The following is a 15,814-nucleotide window of genomic DNA, read 5'->3' as shown; positions in this document are numbered from 1 at the left end:
TTTGTAGAGTCCAAGCCCTGTACATCGCATTGTATTTTTTTCTTGCTTCGTTTTAATTGCCCTCATTCTCTATTTTTCATACAATGTGCGCAAAAACAAAAACATTTTTTGCTACGATGACCAGGGATACTGTTTTCACTGATCTGAAAATAGGCAACTACTTGGCAAATAACATGGGTTAATGTGTAGTATTTTGTTTTCTTATCACCAGGTGCAAGATTCTATCCCACGGAAAACATGCAGAAATTTGTTTGACAGATAATACAGCACTAATGAATAGGTTATTATCTGGAAAGTGGGATCATACAGTTATTGTCTAAGCTAACCTACTAAACTTGTAACTTATAAAATGTTATTTTTCCTTAAAATTTTTTTGTTGTTCCTGGGATATTTTCCATTGTCATTTTATGTACTATTTCAAGCTGGTTTTGCTTATGTGTAAGGACAATAAGGTGGTGACTTGTGTGTGTCATCAAGTGCTATAAAATTTCCAATTGATTTTTAACAAATGCAAATTCTTTGATTATATTCCGGTTAAGCCATAACAACAAAACTATATGAATAATATCTTACCATGATAGAAGATAAGAGTTTACAGTAGATTTGAAATTTAAAAAAAGCACAGACTTTATCTGCAATAATGATTAAATAAAACTTCTACCTTTTTCCCATATATAAATGCTAAAGATATTTTTCATGTATTTAGATATAACTTTTGGAAGGGGGAACGTAGCACCATACGCACATGAATGAGCATCAGAATATTAATTCCGAGACATTTCTAATTTATCTGATTTTCAAAAAAAAAATGGAGTTTGTATAAAGATCTGCTATGCCCTCTGTGTCCTGAAGGCGCTGCCTTACAAAAACAGCAATCCACATTTAAAACACTCATATCTTTTATATTACTTGGACGCCAACTTTCTCATTAATTGTTCAAAAAGTTTCTTCCCCTATGTCTCTGCCAAGGATATTTATGCCGAATTTTTATGTGAATTTTAGACGGGAGCTGCAGTCACTGGCACATACAAGAAGCATCGAAATAATACGTCTGTGAAATTTAGATTAATCTGACGCTCATTGGGATTTCCATAGTAAAATTTGGAATTGATATAAAGATTCACAATCATATGTTTCGATTCCTGTGCTGAAGTAATGGGGTGCGTTATCAAAATAACATCCTATGTTAAAATACACATACCCTTCTACTACAATATCACCGAATTTCTTATTAATTGGTCCAAAGAAAATACCTTCTTCTAAAAGTCCCTACTAATTATATTTATGGTGATTTTTTACGTGATTTTCGGAAGTTGGCCTGTAGCTCCATACCTGTCATTGGCGCATGCAAGGTTCATTGGAACATTAATTATGTTATATTTGTGATTAAGCTGACCGTTACTAGCGTGCCCAAAATGCAATTTGGAAGTCTTAAAAATAAAATTTCAAACAACTATACTATAATTTTCGATGAGTGTTATTACATTTTGTAACAAATAATACTGAAATGCACCAAAATCCTTACTAATAACCATTGGAGAAGACTACTTCAAAAAAATTAGCATTGAATCACCCATAGGAAAAATGAATTTTTGTGGTTACGTCCCCAATATAGTGGCTAACCAATAACTTTCAGTAATGTACTGTTAATTTTGTCTAAAGAAACATACATTTTTTTCAGTAAGAATTCCAAATTTTACATTAATAGTGTAAAAGTTATATCTTCTTCCAGAAGTGTAGAAAATTACACGAATCGTCTCTCTCTCTCTCTCTCTCTATATATATATATATATATATATCGTCGGCGGCAATTCAAAACCTGCTATGTGCATTTTGCAGGAGAAGCGAAAAACAGTATCCTGGTTAGATTTTTCGCTTTATAAAAGTGATGTTATAAGTAATATTTGATGCTGCACGTAACTGGTACCTTCTCAAGTTACTTGAAAAGGTATCAAGTTACGTGCAGCATCAAATATTACTTATAACATCACTTTTATAAAGCCAAAAAGCTAACCAGGATACTGTTTTTCGCTTCTCCTGCAAAATGCACATAGCAGGTTTTGAATTGCCGCCGACGATATATATATATATATATATATATATATATATATATATATATATATATATATATATATATATATATATCCTGACGGCATTATAAAGGCTCTCGTATTTGTAATTTACATTTATTGTTGCAAGCGGATGCTTCTGGCAGTCGTCCGATCATCAGCCTTAGTTTTTGCAATCACAGTTATTCAAAGACCTAAAAGCAAACTATGTACACAAACAGTTTATGATTGTCATAATGCAAAGCCTGGTACTTCTGCTTACCAAGGTCAAATAGTGGGACGAAAAAGCATTTATAGAATACAAAGAGGGTGCAAGGTTGATTGATACTGGCAAGAAATACATTCATTTGTAGTTCGTGCACATTCCGCACGTAGGGCTACTGTGGCATAACGTATATTGTAACTGTATATCTCTTATGCACCGCTTGTAGAGCTAGCGGTGTACGTGACGACCGAAACTATGTTGTGAGCACTGCTTTTGCTTTTCTTTTTTCTCCTTTGTCATTTCTGAGACGCCAAACCTGTTGTTTTGCTTGTCACACGCACTGAAGTAATTCCTGTGGAGCGAATTGTTTAAGACGTTGACTATATATTAGTATTTACGATAGAAATATGATAAATAGTTTGAATTATAATAGAGTATTAAATTGGTTAACTTGTGAAAAAAGTACTAAAATAAAGTTGTACTTGTAAATGTATATTAGTCGAATACATATCTACTGACAGTGTTGATTACAGATTTATTCGTGAAGGAATTTCATTACACTAGAGGTGAAAAGCGGTACTGGGAAAATAATTGGAATTCACATTGAGCACGATAGGAGGCAATGTTCATTTAGGATTTCTTCAGGGCGGGGAGATGGATTAAACGATGGGTGAACATAGTACTGCAAAAATTCTGGTAACTCAAATTGAGCACGCTTGGGGAAATACCCTGGGGGGAATTTCGAAGCTCTGGACCCCGAGTCACCTCAATAATCAACAGTGGGTGCCATTTCAATAGCGTGTTTATGGTCTTACGTCTATGTTCCCATCCTTTCCTTCCCCCTCGAACTTGATACTTGGTACTTATTCTATGCTAAAGTTTTGTGCTAGTTTGCTGCCTAAGCCCTGAGTTTTGTGCTCTCGTCATTTTCGAGTTAGTTAATTCTTTAAATTTAGGATCCTCTTTCGGCAGCGAGGTTACATGTGACGTGGACGCAAAGCTTAAGATGGAATTCGAACACAGTTATCGTTCAAGTTTTGTAAGGAACTTCTACCGGGAATTAAACATGGAACACCGTGTACGAAAGGCGCGCGTGTTTGCTACTAGACCAACGGAAACGGCGTCACTATTTTCGAGTCTCTTCAACCACTGTCACCATTTTCGAGAGTGATTGAGTGACAGTGGTTTATTGGCCTATAATGACTTATTGTGTAGTGCCAGTAAGTTTTTAATTTACTGTTGTGATTCTGTAACTATAAATAAGTTTTGTAGCATTAATGTTAAGAAGTTACAGCTTTTAAGATAAGGGATTCCGATAAAGAGAATAGTGTTAGAGATTTTGTAAAGTAACGATGTGTATGTGATTGTACGTAAGAAGTTAGTAGTTCCAATACATTAACAAACTTAATAACTACCACTATCGCTATTCAAACTTACTGGTCTTCGTTTTTTTAAGATTATTACAATTGGCGAAGAGATACTGAAAACCCACAGTGAAAAGCTATGATGGATGACAAATATCTTGGTGTGGGTGAGAAAACCCCAAGAAAAACCTCACTCAGGATTGTTGAACTGAAAACGCTATTACTTTTTCGAACGACTGACTCCGCCGGGAATCGAAACCGCGATCTCTCGCCCGAAAGGCAAGAGCTTTAGTGACAATTCAAAGGGGGTCCAGATGGAAAAAATTGAAATGGACCATTACACTGAAAACAAACTGTAGATACCTGACATAATGCTTACTTTTTCTAATGCAGTATTTCATTCTAATTCCATATAAGAAAATTGTTTGTCTTTGTCACTCACAATTTTTTAGATATACAGCGAGTTCAATTCACAACGCTATCCGGTATTGGAGATGGTATGACTTTTCAACCGGAAATGGTATAAGCATAACGCTTCTTCCAAAATAAATTCTTATTAAGGAGGTATTTTCAAACCTGGAAACAATTTCATTCCTATTGTTGGCAGATGTAACGGAAGGTGCATTTCTTCTTTTTTTGCAAAATAGAAAAATTGCACATAACGCATATACATAAACAATTCTGTTGTTAATTTCGAGTTTCGTTGTGTGGAGTAGATCGTATCAATGGTAGAGGGAAAAAATTTCTTTCATTTCTGACAAACCAATTGGATGAGGCTCCTGTAATGGTGAACTAGAGAAATTGGTCTGTTTGTAAATTAAGGATTCACTTGTTATTTAAAAAGAAAAAAAACTATAAAAGATAAGTTTCAAAATTAGATAGAAGAAATTACAGTCTGGTGTTAATTGTAAGAAACCGAGATAAAATGTCTTAGCCTCTTCGACCCTCCTGAACGAACTGAGGAAGAAAAAAGTTGACATTAAGAGATGGAATTTAATATAGGAATAGAAAGAAGAAGAATGCAGCTAGTCGATGGTTTGAATAATGGAAGAAAATATTGGAAATTAAAAGAGGAAGTTGAATACCGAGAAAGGTGAAAGAAGCATTTCGACACCGAAACTTAAGGAAACACACTCCCAGACCTCTTGTTAGTCCCAGGATGCTGACTAGTCCGAACAGGCGGCTGAATACTGTATAATAATAATAATAATAATAATAATAATAATAATAATAATAATAATAATAATAATAATAATAATAATAATGATAATAATAATAATAATAATAATAATAATAATAATAATAATAATAATAATAATAATAATAATAATAATAGTTTGACCATCATGTTAATAATGTCATCTGGGCATCATAGCTCTTGAAAGAGAGAAAACTTTTAAATTCGTTTTCTTTATGGAAATTATGGTTAGAGTAATTATATCAGAGAAGTTAGTAATTTATGTGATCTATAAAACGGAAGTGGTAGAAAACAACCATTTCCAAGTTTTAACGTTGACTACTATAAAACATATACCTCAATAGATAGGGAGTAAGATTTTGGCAATCGAATGAGTATTCCAATAATAGCTTTTATTTCCATTCTTAATACTATATTAAAAACGAAAGTGATAGAATTAAACCATTTCTGGTTTTACGTTGATCACTATAAAGCAAAATCGATAATACCGACGGGTGGTTTTCTGTAATTGGTAATTCCTTTAGATTGGATCTGGCAAAATATTACCGAGAAATAAAGTACCATAGACAAATGGAGCCCAGAACTTGGCCAAGCTCGCCCGGCAAATATAGCGATCATAATTAGTTAGGTTGAGGGCTGCTATCCACCAAATTTAGTTCCTATTCTGCCAGTAGTTATAAAAAAATGGAAGCCGAGCTCGGCTCCAATGATAACGATCGTTTTTCCTTAAATGATGTGCTACTCACTTAAAAAAGATTGCTTGAGATGAGGCGGGTGGTTACCTCTAAACAAAGCACCACATAAACCGAGCTAAGCGTAGCTGAACCCGCGGTCGCCCACCAAGTACAGAGATCTTTTTCGTTATGCTACTGACTAATTAAGTACGAAGAAATTAAATGTAGACTAAAAGAAGGGAATTCGTGTTACTATTCGGTTCAAAATCACTTGTCGTCGCGAACTCGGTCGAGGAATTTGAAGGTTAAAATATACAAAACGATAATTATGCCTGATGTTCTGTATGGCTGCGAAGCATGGTCACTTACTCTGAGGGAAGAACATAGACTGAAAGTATTTGAGAACAAGATCCTGAGACGAATATTCGGACCCAAGAGGAACGGGAATGGGGAATGGCGGAAACTTCATAACGAGGAACTACATAATTTGTATGGTCTACCCAACATTGTTAGGGTCGTCAAGTCTAGGAGGCTTAGGTGGGCGGGTCATGTAGCTAGAATGGAAGAAAGTAGAAACGCTTTCAAAGTCTTGACTGGAAGACCAATCGGAGAACGACCATTAGGAAGACCTAGGCGTAGATAGGAGGACAATATTAAGACGGATCTCGCAGAGATTGGAATACAAAGTAGAAACTGGATGCAGTTAGCTAAGGATAGAAGTCAGTGGAGAGCGCGGCATTGAACCTCCGGGTTCCATAGGCCATAGAGTTAGTTAGTTAGAAGAAATAAAGTATCAAATGCAACACGGGCCCAACACGGTCGAGCTTGACCACGTAACATATCAGCCTTCAGTGGCGGCGTAAGAGCGGGGCGAGCGGTACCCCCGCCCTGGCCCCCACTTCGTGGGGAGCCCCGGACGGTAGGTAAAAAAATACTTAAGAACCTTGTTAGTATGAGCCGTACAAAGGCCGTCAAGGTTTATAATCCACTCTTTCCCTAAAAGTAAACACAATTAATTGCCGATCGATATTACACAAAATAACAAATGAAACAACAGAAATGTCTGTCTAATAAAACTAATCAGTGCCGGATTACGTGTAAGCTAAACAAGCTATAGCTTAGGGCTACACTCTCATGGGGACCTGGAAATAAGTTTAAAGAAAAAACTGAATGTAGATTAAAAGTAAATAAAATAAACGTTCCATGCTCTTGGAGGGAGGTGCAAAGAAATTGAAAGGGAGAAGCTGAATGTAGGTGAACAATTATAATACAACCGTTTCACTCTGTTGGGGCACATATGGAGCATAAAGGAAAAAATGTATGTGGATTAAAATATGAATAAAATAAAGAGTAGATTAAAAAGGAAAAAGTTGAGTGTAGATTAAAATATAATAAAAGTAGAATCATATGGTGTTGTTTACATTCTAAGGTCTTATGAAGCAAGTAATTGGACCCCTTCTGCTAGCCTGCTTCCTAAAATGCCACTGTTTATTTATTTATTTATCAGTTCAAGGGAATGGCACAAAGAAGGTATCAAAGTGCATAATGATTTATTAGGGTACTAGCATTCTGTTGCTAACTAAAAGCTCTTTGGTGCAGACGCTATACGATATTCGCTAATTCACTTGTTTTTCTTTTGTCTTTTTTCTTTTGTGCCTTACAAGTCGAATTTTCAGAGAGCGAAAAACTTTTGCTTAGCTAGTTTCCCCTTTTTTGCCCTTGTTTTTTGACATATGAATTTACACTTCACTCCACAAATATAGAATGAAGAAAATGTTCAATAGAATGTTCAATATGTTCAAATATTCAAAAGAAAAAAATACGTGAATTATCTGTTATATTACTTAATTCTATATTTAGATGAAAATAAAATAGAACTATATTTTTTTTTACTTTGCCAACTTTGTGCAGAGCTAGATGATGAGAGCGAGGAAAGGCTAAAAGCATTTTTCTCTGGTTTGGCTTTGTTCTACCCGAATGACCTGGACGACGTAGAATTCTTTCATGATTGTGAGGATATAATCCGTTCTCTAACGTGTGCTCAGAAAGCTAAAGAACAACTTGACTTTTCCCCACAAAGCATACTGAAATATATATCTTCAATGGGGATTGAAGCTACAAAAGTTTGGAAACCGCTCTTCAAATTTTGATAACACTGCCCGTATCTGTCGCATCATGTGAACGGTCTTTCACCAAATTAAGCTGATAAAATCATACTTGCACTTCACAATGTGTCAAGAATGACTCACGAATCTGGCAATTCTTTCTATTGAAAATGAAATAACATCTACTTTGGATTTTGATAATATAACTGAGATTTCAGCAGCAACCAAAGCAAGAAAGGTAAAATTCTGAATGCTGGTGGAACACAGGATACTAAGGTAGTGGAAATAGCATTGAAGATAGTTCATTGTTAAGACAGTAAAAATACAAAAGTACCAAAATAATAATAATAAAAAGCAGTGAAGTTATGTGAATTGACTGGTGATGGGTGGTAATGAAACGCAGTGTGGTACAACCCATAATAGAAATCTGTGTTCACATATTTAATCTATGGTATACTCCCAATTATTGAATATATTCAGGATTTTTGTTATTATATATTCTAATACTAAGCATGTTAGTAAATAGTAATGAAAGGCATAAGTGACAGAATATAAATATGAGTGAATTATTATACACAATATGACGTAATCATTATACAAGTGTGAAATATGGAAACAATAGTAAAAAAGACAAGCACGAGAGAAACACTAGTGCGTACCTATTCACTGATATTTCGGCAAAAGCAGTGGGACTAAACAGATCGTATATTATCACTGAAGAGAAACATAGTAAAAGATTAATGATGAAGACAGGCAGGAGACAAATCTATTCTAGCCATTATGTACTGATACTTCGGTAAAAAAAATGTTTAAGTATCGTGTATGATCACTGGAGAGAATCTGAATGTTAAAGTGAATGGAACTAATTGCAGGGAAAAAATCTAATCAAATAAACGTATGAAGTGTAAGCTCAGACAAGTGAGAAACCATAAATAAACTTAATCATATGAGAAATTGTACAGGAGGAACACAAAGGCGAGAACCGAACAAGAAAATTCTAGAAAACTTAGAGCTTACATTTAAATTTTGCGTCGTTCTTTCTATATCAGCTCATTGTTACATTTTGCTTATAAATTTGCCTCTAAATGTATTATTAGCAGCATTACTCCTACTATTCTATCTAATTACAGTATACGTTTAAACTAGGATAACTTAGATGTAGAATAAATTTTGGGTTCTTTGTAGCTTCCGTTAAAATTGTATCTCTGACCTTTTTTCTATCGTGTCCCTTGTTTAAAAAGGAATAAAAAATATATGCAACGATAGCTCTGGTCCGGTCGTATTTTTAGATACCAGCCTGAAGGCGGTTCTTAGAGTTAATAAAATAGACAGGAATGCTGAATGTCACCCAAATGTATTTAATATATCCCAAATTACGATGGTTTAAACCAGCGTTTCCCAACCGGTATGCCGTGAATGGGCGGCTGGTGTGCCGCAAGGAATCGAAACAAAATTATTAATTTTATAGCAATCAAATTGTAAAACGTAGGGGAAAATGTATATTTGTATTTCACATTACTATGAACGTCTACTGTGAATCTACAATTGTAAGTTTCATACCGTGTTAATGTTCTGTACATTTCTAATGTTGAAGAAAGTATTTGTTGTCATTCTTATGACCATTATTGCTTCTTTATTGTTGCAAACTATTTCGTAGCCTGAAAATTTACAATATCATTCAATCCTTTCGACAAATTACCTACATTTATGTTTTAAAAGTAAATAAGGTTTGTTTGTTTGTTCGTTATTTCGTGATGTTTCGTTTTAATAAAGGGATGGTTACAGTTTTTAAAAAGAAACTATTTTTAAAACCTTGAGTAAAAAATTCATTGCAATTGTTTTCTATTTTTAAATTAAAATGAAAAATAAGCATAATGATTTACCACGGGGAAAAACCAGTGTTCGAGCTTTCTTCTTTGTGAGCAGGAGATCAATAATCACAGAAAAAATACCACTGTGTTTTATATTTACAAATAATATCAAGTGTGCCGCGAGAGTCCAAGCAACACCCATAGTGTGCCGCAAGATGAAAAAGGTTGGGAAACGCTGGTTTAAACACACACACACACAAACGGGAAAGGGGGGAGTAGTAAACAGAAAGAATGATTATGTAAATGAATATCATAAATAGAAGTTTATAAATCATGATTGCTCGAAAAGGGGCCCCGATCTACTTCATTGGCCCCGGGCCCCAGTTTGCATTACGCCTCCGCTGTCAGCGTTTATTCTTTAGGAAATGTGCTACTTGCTCACCACCTTTGCTAAAGATTCGGCCAGTATTTATTCAAAAATAAACTCTGGTAAAAAAGTAAGGATAAAATAATGTTACCAATAAATACGGAAATCAGAAGTTGTAGCATATTTTTTTCGTTTCTGGTTTGAATAGAGGTATTACTGTCGAGATGGAATATAACCTTGGGGAACATATTAAATTACATAAAACTCTTTTGCAGTATCCATTCAATAGAACCGGAAGTGATTGATTTCTTCCACTTCCGGTTTTAGTAGAAAGATAAGAGTCGAGAAGGAACATATTCTTGAACACTTAATTTGATTACAGAAAACTGGTTCTCGCTATTTATTACGGGTCATATTGCGATTAACATTAAAACCAGAAGTACTTGGGTTTTGGTACTTCAGGTTTCATTACGAGTTCAAAATGGATAATACTTGTTTCCACAACGCTAAATTGATTCCCGAGAACAGCTTCCCTCTATATCTTAGACTTTTTACTTTATCTAGATTGACTTGAAACCGAATGTTATGGACAATTTCTACTAGGGTGGATGTGCCAGTCTTCGACCACCCCCTAGTTCCCGACCACTTTTGACTTCAAACCCGTATATTAGGCTTATTTTCCGATAGAAAAGCATGATTTTCCGTTATAACTGAATTGCAGCTTATTCTGAACCAATCCTAAAGATACTGTCAAAATATCTTGCACGTGCATTCGGTAATAGCCAATTAAATGCATGCTTTCGGAAGAAGGGCTGAGTTTTCGACAGCTTTAATCTGTTGCAAATGGGAACAACAACGCTCTGTTTTCCGTGATTTTCGGTAATTTTATCGCACCATGTAGGAAATGCACCTACTATTCTGTTGCATGGAACTGTAGAGCACATTTCAGTAATAAAATTTTAGTGATAACTGTAAGATTTGGAGAATATATCAATAAAATGTAGTGGTCGGACAATGACTTGGGAAATATTCTTTGTTAACTACTACTCGACCACAGGGTGGTCGAGAACTGAAAAATTATAAAAACGTCCTTAACGACTAACTTTCGATTCATCTCCATGAAATGAATCCCTAGTTACCAATTCTGAAGTTATAATGGTATACAAAAACATTTACTAGTGTTCGACCACTACTTTTTATTATACATCTGTACTGGTCGAGGATTAATTTTTTTTCAGTGTCCGATCATGCTTTGCGTTTGTATTATCTCGCAGAATTCCTTGATTCAAGCATTAATTAAGTGATCGATTTACATCTGAATAAGCATCTGCTGAATCTTATTGTTAGTAATGGAATATTCATCGAACGGCCGTGGTTCAATGGTAGTAGTCTCGGACTTCGGATCATGAGGCGGCAATCCACTTTGAATTCGAATCCCTCTGAAGAGCGAGGACGTTGTCTACTGTCCTTGATATTTGTGTTCGTGTCCCTGTCATAATGAGATTAAGCCAAATTGGTGGAGGAGCCTTAAAGCTGAATGTGTCAGTTAAGACGACCTTTATAAAATGGTAGAGCATTGGCTTAGCATTCGGGAGGCCATAGGTTCAATCCCAGCGGCCGACCATCCTGACAGAGGTTCTACAGGGTTTTTCCTCAGTCACACCAGGGAAACGCTGAGATGGTACCTACAAAAGAAGCTCTGACCGTCTACCTTCCATCATTCTCTCCTCATCCTATCCTGATCGGAACCTTAGATGCCTAAAGGCCATAACATAAATTCAAATTCAAGTTAACTGAATGCAGTTTCCCTAGATTTTCATGCAAAATTAACGGAACTGTTAGGGTATGACATTTTATTGGAATAATAAATTTATATTTGGTCTAATTCGTTTAATACTGAACTACACCATTCTTGCTTCGTCGTGGAACTGCATTCAAATATTATTAGCGGGATACCTACTATCAGCCTGGAATACGCCTGTTTTCCTTGCATATTCTTAAGAATTTTCTTTTTCTTTCAGAAACAATGAGCCTAAGTAGATCCTCTTTGTTCAAACGAAGATTTACAAAAAGCTCTGGAGCTTGTCGCAAATAATAGCACTCCATACGAAAGGTAACAGGAATCTCTCGGGTAACGCTGATGAATAAACTTCATATTGCAGTCCCGAAGAGCGGAGAATAGGTCCAGAACCACACCTAATACATGGGCTTTCCACAGAAGAAACACGATCTTCGAAGTATTGTCGATGCAGATAAACTTAAAACGTAGTTCAAAGGCAATCGATCTGGTGAAACCTGGTACCATGCTTACATGAGAAGACACCCGCAAATCGTGTCTCAAACTCCCGAAACTTTGAACAAGGCGCGATACGATGTATCCGAGAAAAACAGTCACTTGTGGTTTCAGGACCTTGAGAAATACTTGGAAGAAACGGGGTAATCTGATATCCTGAATGATTCTGACGAATATTTAATGCTGACGAATCCAGTTTTCAACTGTGTATTTCTAAAGGTAAGGTAAAGGGTTTTCATTTATAGAGTGGCTAATTTAGGACCAGTCAGGTCTGTATTCACGGGGGGGAGTCTAGGGGGCCGAACCTCCCCTAAATTTTTGTTGGCCCCTAAAATGTTCACGGTAGGCTTGCAAATGTACTTAATATAGTGATGAACTATAATATTTTTGGATCATCTTCCCCCCTACATTTTCGGGCTGGCCATCTGCGTCACAAGACCTACGGTTTAACATTCTATCCGAAAAGACAAAGCCTGTTTAGTACTGCATTCCACTAAACCTTAAATGAATTTGGTGGTTCCTTGCTTGACAATCACAAAATTACTTATTCGCGGCTATTGTGCGAAACTGCGAAATGATACCTGAAAAACTAATGATGTAACATCTGCAGTACTTATTAGTTAGGTAAAGTTATGCTTTAGCCTTCATACTGTAATTAAAAACAAATTAATTGAGTAGTGGTCGGTGACTAAATTTTATGCGGTCGAACATTAACGAAAAGTGGTCGAACACTAAAAAGAAACAGGCAATGGTGTTTCTCCGATTACTATTATGTCATCTCAGTTTTGGATAAAACATCCCCATCAGGATGCCGCGGTCGGCAAGAGGCACGACGATCAACTTGTTCAAAATTGCCGACCTTTTGCCGAGGCGGCAAGCGGTCGAAAATCGTAAAAAAAATGCCCTTTGCCGACTCTTTGCCGACCGCCAGAGTCGGCAAAACAGTCGGAAAGACCTCTTTCCAACCCTCTGCCGACTCCTTATGCCGGCCTCTTTTCGACGGCGGCGCCGGCGCATTTACTGCACCTTTACGGCTGTTTGCCGACTGATCGGCAAGGCAACTTTCCGACGGCGGCGCCGGCGAATTAATGGTCATTTCCGGCTGTTTGCCGACTGCTCGGCAAGGCAACTTCTCGACGGCGGCGCCGGCTCAGTTAATGCTAAGTAACGGCTGTTTGCCGACTGCTCGGCAAGGCAACTTTCCGACGGCGGCGCCAGCGCATTTAATGCTCATTTCCGGCTGTTTGCCGACTGCTCGGCAAGTCAACTGTTCTACGGCGGCGCCGGCGCATTTTTTGCTCCTTTCCGGCTGTTTGCCGACTGCTGGAAAGGACCTCTTTTCGACGTCGGGTTCCCGATTCTCCCACTGGCGGCATCCGACTTCTTGCCACCGTCGAAAAGTGTCCCTTTGCTATTACATTAGTCTTGCCTAAGTCTTCCTCCATGCTATGATTTCTCGACAAGTAGCACCCTTGGAAGTTCTTGAAGTATAATACTTGCATTTTTTTGTGTGTCCCAGTATAAAATTTGTTCTTTTTGCTTTTTTGCAGCACTTTCAGCCAAAAAACAAGAAATTGAATGGGACATGTAAGTATTATATACTTTCAGAACTAGCAATTGTGCCCTTCATGAGAAATCATAGCACGGAGGCAAACTTAGGCAAAGCTACTGTAAAAAGTGGTGAAAATTTTGCCTTCCTGAAGGGTTGATATCCAGTCTGCAAAGGGATACTTTTCGACTGCGGCAAGAGGTCGGATGCCGCCTGTGGGAGAATTGAGAAGCTGACATCGAAAAGAGGTCCTTTCGAGCAGTCGGCAAACAACCGGAACGGCGCCGCCGGTGGAAAGTTGCCTTTCCGACCAGTCGACAGACAGCAGAAAAGATGCGTAGCACTGCAATGAAAATCATGGCGGATTCCCACCAGTAATAAAAATGAAATGAAATCTTTAATTTCACGTCCCACGGTTATGCCGGTTAGGCTAAAGGAGACGGTGATGATGAATAATGAATGAAATGGTGAAATGAAGAAAGTGGGAGGAAACGGGAGAACCCCGAGAAAACCCACGCACACGGTGTTTGTCCACTACAAAGTTCACTTGGCGGGAGCAGGGTTTGAACCCGAGACCCTAACACCAGAGGTGAACGCTCTACCACTGAGCCACCGCCCCCCCTAACCAGTAATATTGCACTCGGTACATACGCAGTACATTTCTACAATTCTCAGTACGATTTAAGTGCTATATAGAGGAAAAGTATCTGGGAATGACTTACAAATGCTTAAAAGCGAACTAAAAATAACAACTGAGCAGCTAATAATGAACGTTAAGAATAATTCAATTAACATGTCTGTGCGCCTAATGTGAAAAACTTATAACAGTCAGTACATTTTCCCCCTGAAAGCACATCTTTCACTATCACGACCACTAGGAACAACACTGTTCTATGCAATCAAAATTCGCTAGTTGCAAACGCTTTCTTCGAGAAAAAAAAAAGCCGCAGCAATCCGTCGGAAATACGGTCTTTTTAGGTTGTCGTTTTCCCATCAACTATTGGAAAAGGATTTTAAACGTCAATGATTTTCTAATTTTTCTTAAAGTACAGGGGTCACACTCCCAATGGAAAATGAGATTTAAATAAAAATTAATGATGTAAAAATTATAAATAAAGATAATGTAATAAAAGGTATGTGGTGGCGGAGAGACTCAAACCGAGCCTACACGCAAAAAAAAGGTTACTAGTAAACAAGAAAAAGGTGGACAGTAACCATGTTAGTTTGTCAATATATGGAAAACAGAGACGTGTGTCCAAGCAGCCAAGCCAAAAAGGTTAACGAGAGAAGGTGATAGCAACCTTGCGTTACAGGTTATTATTGCTAGGTTACAGTGTAATAACTCACAGGGGTACGCTAACCGATCACGTAGTTACCACTATCTATCATAGCCTGTAACCGGTAACCTAGTTAGTATGTTGGAATAACCGACTGCTCGGTTAATGAAACAGGGTGCATCAATTGCAGTAACCGAGTATTTTGGTTAATATAACATATTCAATTACTTAAAGTAACCCATTTACTGGGTTAAAGTAATACGGTAGGACAAAAGTATAACCAAGTAGATCGGTTCATATAACAAATTAAATTATTTAAGATAACATATTTACTCGATTAATGTAATAAGGTAGGGCAAATGTTTAACCGACTAGATCGGTTAATTTAACCTGTTCAGTTAATTGAAATAACCCGTTTACTCGGTTAATGTAATAGGGTAAGTTAATCCTAGTAACCGAGTATCTCGTCTAATATAACCTCCTTTATTAGTTGAAATAACCATGACTCAATTTGTTATAACCTCTTTTGCTTTGTTGTCCATATATTGACAAAGTTTCCAGGGTTAAAATTGTGTTTAACCTTTCTGAAGGTTAAAATTTTATGCCCAATTCAGAACTGTTCTCGCTTTATAATTTTTGAACCACTTAACGTAGCGATGTGAAACTAACGTTTATGTACAAAACAAAATGTTTCTCTAGTTTATAAAACCACATAAAGTGACGTACTTATTTTCAATATGAATCTGAAGACGGTGTCTTATACAGAAAGGTAAAAGCATTGTTTAGAATGATTCAGAATGAATAATTGGAAACGTTAATTAATTATAATATAGAAAAGGATTATCATTGCAATGCGAAATGGTAATTCCTTAATTTCCTATAGTAATTTGCTAATTGAAATT

The sequence above is a fragment of the Thermobia domestica genome, chromosome 5 (assembly GCF_964235325.1).
Source record: "Thermobia domestica chromosome 5, izTheDome1.hap1.1, whole genome shotgun sequence".
Classification (NCBI taxonomy): Eukaryota; Metazoa; Arthropoda; class Insecta; order Zygentoma; family Lepismatidae; genus Thermobia; species Thermobia domestica.
Note: the sequence above shows the minus strand (reverse complement) of the source record.